This window comes from Chrysochloris asiatica, unplaced genomic scaffold, assembly GCF_000296735.1.
Source record: "Chrysochloris asiatica unplaced genomic scaffold, ChrAsi1.0 scaffold00155, whole genome shotgun sequence".
Classification (NCBI taxonomy): domain Eukaryota; kingdom Metazoa; phylum Chordata; class Mammalia; order Afrosoricida; family Chrysochloridae; genus Chrysochloris; species Chrysochloris asiatica.
In genome coordinates, this window is record NW_006408673.1 from 673725 (window position 1) to 685162 (window position 11438).

At 40.9% G+C, this 11438-nt stretch overlaps 1 pseudogene; it reads left to right on the forward strand.

Annotated features, from left to right (window-relative positions):
- The first annotated feature begins 8581 nt into the window (after positions 1 to 8581).
- LOC102839997 lies at positions 8582 to 10864 on the forward strand (annotated as a pseudogene).
- Positions 10865 to 11438: the final 574 nt, after the last annotated feature.

Here is an 11438-nt window from a genome sequence, read left to right on the forward strand (position 1 = left end):
AACAAGCTATATGAATGGTTGAATGTGAAGCTGATGATGTGCCCTGTAAACTTTCACTCAATGCAAAATTAAAAACATTTAATTAAAAAAAAAAAAAAAAAGATTGTTGTTGATAAGTGCCTTCGAGAAAACTCTATGGGGCAGATATTAGTATAGACATAGATATAAATATACATACACACATAGTATATTTCAAAGTTCCAATATATTTTTCAAATAACATACTAGATTTGGTAGAAATTTCTCCCTTGCAGTATCTTCAGGTAATATCTCAGACCCCTGAGAAGTATCTGTTGACTCCTCTGCCAGTTGGGATACTGATATAAAAAAGCTTGAGAAGCATGTGTAATGGGTTTTTTGTTGGACAAAAGGAAAAAGTGGTGTAAATAGTAACTGACAGATAAATTGTAAGGTTCCAAATCTTTTCAGATTTGCCAATGAAGACTATATAAGTCTTAAATCAGCGGTAAATTGGGTTATGTGCTTTCCCGTGGTCAATGGCTGCATATAGCTAGACATAGGAGTTCATGTTAACAGGCAGGCTTCCACAGTGAAAAAAAATATCTATTATTTACACACCATCTTTAGTAAAAAAAAAAAAAAGAAAGAAAATCCTTCTAGATGTAAGAATTCATAACTGTATATACAATACCAAAAAAAAAAAAAATCCTTCAAATTTAAAATATCTGATTAAGAAATTAGAATACTTTCTTAAAATCCACATTCTGTAAGGCCAAAAAAGAAGACAATGGTACCACTCACACCACATATAATAACAGTTTATTACTAGAATTTTTAGGGATTAATTATATAACAAGAATAAAATTAGACTTCTAAGCTTCATTCTGGAGTCCTGGTGTGGCACTGCGGGTTAATGTGCTGCACTGCACGGTCCATTTGAACAGCAAGGTTGGAGGTTCAAGTTCACCAGCAGCTCCTCGGAAACCCTGTACAGCGTGTACAGGGTCGCTATGGGTTGGAACTAACTCGAAGGCACTTAACAACAACAAGCTTCATTTTTGTAGTGTATATTTTTGCATAAAAGTTTACAGTTTCCAAATTTGCTCTCACTCTTTCTCATGTCACCTCTTTGAGGAAGCACATGCCAAGCAGCTTTGGGTTCCCTGAGGATAACTAGTGCGGTCAGCTCAGTGTGGCTATAAACTTCAGATCTGGACGTTGTCACCCATTTGCTCTCTCCAAAAACGCACAGCACTTATTTCAAGACACCTGTCTTATTGTATCATCTTTAAAAGAGGTTAGTGACAGTGCTGCTGAAAATTTGAATGGAAAAGAATTTGAGTGATCAGCAGCTTTCCTTCCACTGATTTAAAAATAATAATAATAATTCTTGATAAGACTGTTTCTGCAGGGTGACCAGGTATGGCACCACTGATTCTATCAATACAAATCCCCATGTAATCAGTGCAGATGGTCACATAATTTATTCAACCCATAGTGATGAGAATCAAACATGAAGATGGCTAAAATAATTGGGTCAAATCTATAGAAAACCAGTTCACTGGTCACATAAAAATGAGGGCATATTCAAAAATCACAATGGATCATATCCTCTACCTAAAAAACAGGCAAGATGAGGCTGTATAGATAGAAATATGTATCAACCAATTTCAGAAGCACACCAGCAAGAAAAATATAAACCATTAATATTTATATAGGAACAGAATAAAAATAAACAACACTGTTTATCATATAAATTTAGGCAAATTTATGTCCCAAACATCTAATTTCCAACTCATTCCATCTCATAATGAAAAAAAAATCAGTAATAGAAGCATTGGGGAATTCAAATATTTTAAGTTACAGTATTAATTTTAATATTTCCTGTTTCACCATGCTAAGCTAAATTCCTACCATTTTTCACTCTAAATCCATCTTCTATCCTTTGCCCTTCTCTGTGCTTTAGGAGACTGATTTGTTTGGACCATTTCTGCAGAAACCCTTGTCCTCAGATATATAATAGTAGAGGAAAAGGGGATTGAGTGCAAGTATTAACTGTTTGAGCTGCCCCTTATGGGTTCATCCCTCCACAAAAAGTCAAAAGTGGTTCATTCTGCACAACTTCTCTTTCTCCATATTCAAGTAACTATTTTCGCCTCTTTGCACTTGCCCTCCTGGTCCTTTACCTTCTACACCATCATTGATATGTTTGGATCTATTTGATAGTTACTGTGTTTATCCATCACACTGAGCATTTCCCCCATTGTTGCTGATCCTATATTTTACCAAACAGGATGATGTCCTTTTTGAGAAATTGGTCTTTTCTTGTTACATGTCCAAAGAAAGTGAGTTGTAGTCTTGCCATCCTCTTTTCCAGGAATCATTCAAATGTGTTAGTTATTTTGGTAGCCCATGGCATATTCAATGGGCTTCAGCAAGATCACAGTTAGAATTTTAGTACTTATTGAGACACAATTTACAATGGCAATGCTGCAGGGTTTCTAAAGGGCTTGGGTATGAAAGTGGGAGAAGATCCTGATAGAGTGACATGATTCAGCTGTAGATGTTAACAGAGTTCATTGTAAATACAGACTTCCAGTTTTAGAGGCAGGAGAAGCAAAGTCATGTAGGACAGATTCCATGGGGGAGGTGCGAAAAACTCAGAGAAGGTGCTTTCACAGAGCTCTTGATCTAATATAAGGTGCAGGGTGTCAGTTTCCCGCACCCACTGGTGGAAAAATAACAATTTCAGAATCAATCAAGATGCGGGACTCTCCCTGTGGCTACTCCCGCCCAGGCTGAGTTCAGAGGGCGGGGCCACAGATAGACTAATGCAGTGATATGGTACTAAAACCCACATAGTGACATTTGAAAAAGAGGTGTGAAGAATTCTACACATTTTTTCCACTCCTTCCCTCTCACACTCTTCCTGCCCAGCCCAGACACCTTCAGGTGGGTGGGTGCACACTCCCAAAAGGATCCAATGTTGAGCCCACAGTTTTCCCATGACAGAGAAGAGGACCCCATTGTATCCACGGGCTGATCTTTGGTGGCTGCTTATGACATCTGACTCTGACACCCAGCCTTAAAGTTGACCTGGGTGGGACTCTTTACTCTGGACTGCCCAGCATGAGAAAAGCAGGTCTGGCCTGACAGACAAACCATGCGAACACTCTGTAAAACCCCAACAAAAAAGGCAAGAGCCAACACCAACTACTACACATGGACACAGCTATTCCAAGAACTACACTGTGCACACACAGATACCTAACTGACCTTCAGAGATAAAAAAAATAGTGGACAATCTTTTTCCCATTAACTTCTCAATATCTACCTATGCACCTCCAAGGTGCTGACTAGAGGAGGGGCCTAAATGAAGGGACACCCTTAACCACTGCTGGAGGTTTCTACTGTGCACACACACTTACCTGCAAGCAAAGGCTATTGGTCAGTTGGTTATAGTTTTATTTTTGTTTTTGAGTGGTGGTTTTTGTCTCTGCTTCTATATTGCTTCTGTTTTGGGTCCTTTTGATCACACATTTTTCCTGGAGGTGGGACCTTTTTCTCCCTACATTGCATGAGAAGAGACAGCAATCATGGCCATATAGCCAAGCTACAAGCATACCCCATAATATTGCACCATTGAGACAAGAGCCAATAACAGCTGCTGAGCATTACATGTGAAAAGGGAAGCCTACCTCCTGATCATATCCACCAGGAGACACCTAGTAAGCTAATAACACAGCAATAAACATCCATTTAAGCATTAAAAACCCACATAACTACTAGAAATGACAAAAAAAAAAAAAATCAAAACATGTCCAAAAGCAGAAAAGAGTAACTGAGACAAATGAGCTAGAGACAGACAAAAGCTTTCCAAAAGAGAAAGAGCAGGTTTTGGATTTGTCTGAAAAGGAAATCAGAAGAATGATAAGGAAATCAGAAGAATGTTAAGGAAACAAATCCAAATGCTCCAAAAAGGGGTGGAGGAAAACAAGGAAGAAGTCAGGAAAGTACTACAAGAGCAAGAACAATCAAACTAGATTGATACAGCATTGGAAATAATTCAAAACCTGCAAAAAGAGGTCCAGATGATTAATAATAAAATATCAGAAATGGACAATACACTGAAAGAGAAAAGGAGCAGAATTGAAGAGATGGAAACCAGAAGAAGCGAGATGGAAGACAAATCTCTCAATACTGGTAAGATAGAAGAGCAAGCAGAAAAAAGGATAAAAAATCAGAAGAGAGTCTAATATTCATTCTGGATAACATAAAGAGGAACAACATAAGAATTATTGGCATTCCAAAACAGGAAGAATCAGAGAAATCCACAGAGGAAATAGTTGAAGAGCTTCTGGAAGAAAATATCCCTAACATCTTGAAAAATGAGAAGATAAACATTCAACAAGCCAAATGTACCCCAGGGAGGATAGACCCCAATAGAAAATCACCAAGACATGTAATAATCAAGCTCTCCAAAATCAAAGGCAAGGAGAGAACTCTAAAAGCAGCCAGGGAAAAGAGAAGTGTTACTTACAAAGGCAAACAAATCAGATTAAGCTCTGACTTCTCAGAAGAAACCATGCAGGCAAGAAGGCAATGGGGAGACATATACAAAACCCTAAAGGAAAAAAAAAAAAAACTGTCAACCAAGAATCATCTATCCAGCAAAACTGTCAATCAAATACAATGGTGCAATCAAAACGTTCCAGGATAAACAGAAGCTAAGAGATTTTGTCAAAGCCAATCCAGCACTTCAAAACATCCTAAAGGGAGTTCTTTGAACTGAAAACCAACAAGAACAGACAACAACCAAGCATTGACAGACGTGGCAACACCACCTGAAACTCAGACAACAGATAGCAGAGTCCAGAAAAGAACAAAATTACAACAACGAATTCAAAGGAGCTGGGAGATCAACCAAAGATCAAAATCATACCAATGTCAAAGAAGGAGAAAATGTAGGAAACTGAGATCCAGGTGTTGAGGAGGTCAGGTAGATTACAGGATACAATAGATTGTCTTAAATGGGGGGAAAAATTAATAGGCTATAAGGTAATCCCAAAGAAAGTTAATACTTCATAACTTACCATGAAAATAAAGATCCAAGCAGAACAAGGAAATATGAAAACTAAGAAGAAACTGACAAGAAATAGCACAAAAAACACTTACTCAGCACAAGAAGGCATGCAGCACAAAGGAACAAACAGCACCACAAAAAAATAACAGCAATTAATTCATACCTATCAATAATTACCTGGTGTGGTGCTGTGGGTTAATGCACCGAATGCAAATCCATTTGAACTGCAAGGTTGGAGGTTCAAACGCACCAGCTGCTCCTCGGAAACCCTATCCAGGGTCGCTATGGGTCAGAAACGACTAGATAGCACTTAACAACAACAAACAACATCAATAATTACACTGAATGTCAATGGATTAAATGCACCAGTGAAGAGACAGAGAGTGGCAGAATGAATAAGAAAACAAGACCCTTCAATATGCTGCTTGCAAGAAACACACCTTACACATAAAGACAAAAACAGACTAAAAGTTAAAGGATGGAAAAAAATATACCAAGCTAACTGCAATAATAAACAAGCAGGAGTGGCAATATTACTCTCTGATAAAGTAAACTTTAAGACAAATACCAGCATAAGAGATAAAAAAAAAGGACACTATCTCATGATCAAAGGGTCAATTGAGCAAGACTACATAACCATAATAAATATCTGTGCTCCCAATGAAAGAGCACCAAGACATATGAAGCAAACCCTACTAGAATTGAAGAAAGAAATAGATAAAGCTACAATTATAGTGGGAAATTTTAATATGCCACTTTCTAAAAGGTATAGAAAAGAAGAAAGAAACTCCACAAAGTTACAGAGGAACTAAACAGCACAATCAACCAACTTGACCTCATAGATGTGTACAGAGCATTCAACACAACAACAGCACAATATATATTCTTGTCCAGTGCATATGGAACATCCTCCAGAATTGACCACGTGTTAGGCAACAAAAAAAGCCTCCATAACATCAAAATACTACAAAGCATCTTTTCAGATCACAATGCTATAAAACTAGAAATCAACAATAAGATGACCAAGGAAATAAAGTGAATACATGGAAACTGAATAACACCCTGCTGAAAAGTGACTGGGTAGTAGAAGAAATCAAATGTGAACTCACAAAATTCCTAGAAACAAACAAGAACGAGAACACAACATACCAGAACCTTTGGGACACGGCAAAAGTGGTGCTGAAAGAACAATTCATTGTGATAAATGCACACATCCAAAAAGAAGAAAGAACCAATATTAACACATTAACACAGCATCTCCAACAATTAGAAACAGACCAACAGAGGAAACCTAAAATCACCAAAAGAAAAGAAATAATGAAGATCAGAACAGAAGTAAATGAGATGGATAACAGAAAAACTATAGAAATAATCAACAAGACAAGAAGCTGGTTCTTCATTGTAAATGTAAAAACTTGAAGCTCTAATATGGGTATAAAACGAGCCATCTCAAAAGCAGGCAGGGGAAATCTCACTACCATCAAAGAAGAGTGAGCACTGGAGCATGTCCTTTGGACCCCAAGGTCCCTGTGTATTGAACCTACTGAACCCAGGGACAGAAAGCTGTGACACCAAAGGAGTAGCAGAAAAGCAGCAGCAGCAGAGCCAAGAAAGAGAGTGCAAGACACACTGGTGAGCTTTGCAGCCCCTAGAACAAGCAAGGCTGAGTGACTTTGGATAGAAAACTTGCTTACAGAGTGGGGTGACTCCAGGCACTTAAATGGGGGAGCTATGTTTACTGACCCACGGAGCTAGAGCCAAGTTTCTTCAGACAGAGGCTTATAGTGGGGTGGGGTGCCCTATGGGCATTTATCAGAAGTCCTCAAAGAGCTTTGTAACAGTTGAGAGAGCTGGCCTGTCGACACAACTGAGGAGAGACTGCCCTGACTGGAAAAACTGGACATTTCTTATCTGTCAACTTCCCTAATAAATTCCATATCCATGTGTATGGTGCCTGAGTTCTGTGTGGCCATTGCAATGAATTATCGAGGCCAGATGAGAGGCAGAGAGTACTGTGAGAGAGATGGTTGATTTATTTTATTATAATCACTTTGAATCAAAATTGACTTGACAGCAATGGGTTGGAGTTTTGTTTTTGTTTTTTGAAGATTACAAGTTGCTCTTCTACCAGAAGTGTTGCCTTTTATACTAACCACAACCAGTTTTCATATTAGGTATTGTTATCATGCCTGGATACTCTCATCCTCATAGAATCTGTTGTTGTTAGTTGTTGCCATCAAGTCAGTTCTGACTTATGATGTCCCATATGTTAGAGTACAGCTGATCCATGGAGTTTATTGGTTGTAATATTAACAGATGCAGATCACCAGGCCTTTTCTTCCACAGCATAATTGGGTGGGTTCAAACCGCCAACCTTTAGGTTAACAGTTAAGTGCAAATGAAACTTATGTCAGTTGCACTGGTCCTCAGTAGCAACCACAGTTACAAATAGTTCCTAAATTTATCTTTCCAAAACACTTTCTAAAGATGATACCATTTTGCCAATGTGTTTTATCTAAACTTTAATACAGCATATTTTCTAGGCTTTCTAGGGGAATCAGAGTTGGAAGGTGGGTGATTGGGTGCACAGTCCATAAAAAAATTCACTCTAGGTAGACACATGTTAACTCGGATGACAGGGAGGGCATTATACAAGAAAGGGGGAAAGTGGCAGAAGAATGATGAAAATAGGTGAAGACACAAGGAGGTATGCAAGGGCTAGAGGGGCTAGACATAAATGTTATGTATGTCGATACATGGAAACAGACACAGGCTGAATGGATATGAGAGGAAGAGTGGAATATATATATATATATATATCTCCTGGTGTGGCACTGTGGGTTAATGTACTGGATCTCAAGGTGGGTTTGAATTGCAAGGTTGGTGGTTCAAACTCACCAGCAGCTCCTCGGAAACCCTATGCAGGGTTGCTATGGGTCAGAACCTATTCAACGACTCTTAACAACAACGTATGAGTTTAAAAGAGGATTCTGGGTCATTGCGCTTCCTTCTACTCCAACGGCAGGTACGTGTGGACTCCGTCTCCCGTCGGCTGCTGGTTCCACCCCACCACCCGCAGGTGCCCCGCAGACTCATATTAAGGGCCGAGTGCCCTGCTCCCTCTCTCCCGCCCGCCCCCGTCTCTTCTTCGCCCTCCTGGAGACTAAAGGTCAGAGGTAGGAGGGCAGCAGATGTCGTTAGGTCCTCTGGTGACGTGGTGTGTGTCCCCGGGTCACGTGGTGTGCGTCCTTACAGAGTAAACTGCCCTTCATGTTCCGCAGAGTCAGGGGACCCTGGTCGGCCTTTCCCCTGGGACACGCACACAGACTCCGCCCATCTCCCTTCCGTGTCCGGTCTCACACGTGGAGCAGGTAGAGGAGCCCAGCCTGCGACTCCGCTCCACAAAGGACCAGGATTGGAGGCGCGTCCCAACGTGCCCCGAGCTCCACGTCCACTCCCGTCCCTCGGCCTGAATCCGCGGAACTCCGGGTCCTGGCGGGGACCTGCTCTTAGACTTTCTGAAGGTGGAGCGCGGGAATGGGTACAGTGATCATTGAAGATGTGGTTGTGGTCTTCACCCATGAAGAGTGGGATTTGCTGGATCCTGCTCAGAGGAAACTCTACAGAGACGTGATCATGGAAACCTTGAGAAACCTGGCTTCAGTCGGTGCAGTTATGGAATCACATGGCTGGAAGGATCACCTTGACAACCAGGGGAGACATTTGAGAACTGGTGCAAACGAGAACCTGGGTGAACACTCTGAAGGCAACCAGTGTGGGGAAACCTCCAGCCTGATTCCTGGTCTTTCTGTGCACCAAGTAGATCCCACAGAAGTAGATCCTTTTGAATGCTGTGAGGATGGAGGAGCCTTCCTGGATCATTCCCTAGAGAACAATCGTAGTAGAGCTCACACTGGAAGCAGTACCTGTCAGTGTCCGGACTGTGGAGAAGACTGCAGGTGTCCTTCTCACCTGACCACGCCTGTGAGCACTCATGATGTGAAACATACCCATGAATGTAAAATATGTGGAAAAGGCCTCCTTTGTATGTTGACTCTCAAGAATCCTGTCTCAGCAATCACCAATATTGAAGGGTATGAATTCAGCAAGTTGATGGAAATTTTCTGTAGTTTCTCACCACCAGTTAGGACACCTTTGGAAGGTCATCAATCCAACTGTAAAGAATGTTTTAGATTGCATACTAGTCCTTTATCTCTCATTTTAAACAATAACTCTCATAAGCTAGAGAAGCCTTCTGAATGTAAGAAAGCAATTCCTGAGGCTTCCTCCCTCACTCTACGTGTAAGTAGTCACAGTGGAGAGATGCCTTATGAATGTAACGAGTCTGGGGAAACTTTTAGAGATTCTTCAGTCCTGACTGCACATAGAAGAATCCACAGTGGAGAGAGGCCCTATAAATGTAAGGACTGTGAGAAATTCTTTACTCAACAGTCAGGCCTCAGAACACATAGAAGAATCCACAGTGGACAGAGGCCCTATGAATGTAAGGAGTGTGCGAAATCCTTTACTCAGTGGTCAAACCTCACAACACACAGAAGAATCCACAGTGGAGAGAGGCCCTATGAATGTAAAGAGTGTGGGAAATTCTTTACTCAATGGTCAGGCCTCAAAATACATAGAAGAATCCACAGTGGAGAGAGACCCTATGTATGTAAGGAGTGTGGGAAATCCTTTACTCATAAGTCAAACCTCACAAGACATAGAAGAATCCACAGTGGAGAGAGGCCCTATGAATGTAGGGAGTGTGGGAAATTCTTTACTCAACAGTCAGGCCTCACAATACATAGAAGAATCCACAGTGGAGAAAGGCACTATGAATGTAAGGAATGTGGGAAAGCCTTTACTCATAAGTCAAGCCTCACAAGACATAGAAGAATCCACAGTGGAGAGAGGCCCTATGAATGTAAGGTATGTGGGAAAGCCTTTACTCAATGGTCAGACCTCACAAGACATAGAAGAATCCACAGTGGAGAGAGGCCCTATGAATGTAAGGAGTGTGGAAAAGCCTTTACTCATCAGTCAAGCCTCACAAGACATAGAAGAATCCACAGTGGAGAGAGCCCCTATGAATGTAAGGAATGTGGGAAATCCTTTACTCAATAGTCAGGCCTCACAATACATAGAAGAATCCACAGTGGAGAGAGGCCCTATGAATGTAAGGAGTGTGGGAAATTCTTTCGTCACCACTCAAACCTCACAACACATAGAATCCACAGTGGAGAGAGGCCCTATAAATGTAAGGAGTGTGGGAAATCCTTTACTCAAGGGTCAAGCCTCACAACACATAGAAGAATCCACATTGGAGAGAGGCCATATAAATGTAAATTATATGGAAAATCTTTGGTAGGTACTCATCCCTCTGTAAACATATGCAGACTCACAGTGGGGTGAGGCCCAATGAATATAAGGAGTGTGGGATTCCTCACACCACATTACACGTGTATAGACTCACAGTGGAGACCCGCTTTAATGAGTGTACACAGTGTGGGAAAGTGTTCAGGCAGCCCTCAGTCCTCACTAGACATAGAAGAAGCCACACTAGAAAGAGGCCATATGAATGTCAGCAGTGTGTAAAAGTGTTTGTTGATGCCTCATCCCTCACTGTGAATGTAAGGAGTATGGAGAAACGAATCCTAGTTGTCCATCCCTCACTAAACAAGTGAACTCATAGTTGATTAGCAGAGGCCTTATGAATGTAGACAACTTGGGAAAGTGTGTGTTTGTTACTCAGACCTCGTTTCATATTTAAAGGTGCACAGTGGAGAGGAATGTGAAGTTAATGTAAAGAACTACTCATGATTCCACAAAACTGACCATGATTCAAAAAAGGAAAGGACCCTTATCGATGTAACGAATGCAGCATAGGGTTCAGATGCTTATCACACTACAATAGAGGAGCTCTGCTCACTGAGGAGAAGGTCGCTGTGAGGGTGAGGAACGTGGGAAAGCTATTACTTCTACTCATGTATCACAACTCAGAGTTGAGACGTTGTGTCAGAAACTGGATGTTCCATCCACACTGTGATCATGAGACTCCGCCATGAAACACAGCGCTGAATGTGGAAAGAGATTCTCAGTGACACATGACAGCATGTTTGTAACTGCAGGGGAGTGTCCTCATCAGCTGTGCAGACTGCCTCTATTCACGTGTCATTTTGCCTTTGTAACTCTTCAGTTATTATAATAAGGACAATGACCAGCCTTGATCAAATGTGGGTTTTCTGTGTTTTTAAATAAAGTCTTTTCCTGATGTAACATATCCTGTGTTCAGTTAAATGTACTGATTGTATTTGGTTTTAAGACTTTCATTTTGGTATTTAGTACATTTCTTTCCAAATCAGTTCTATTAACAAGTCCATTATTTTCACCTTTT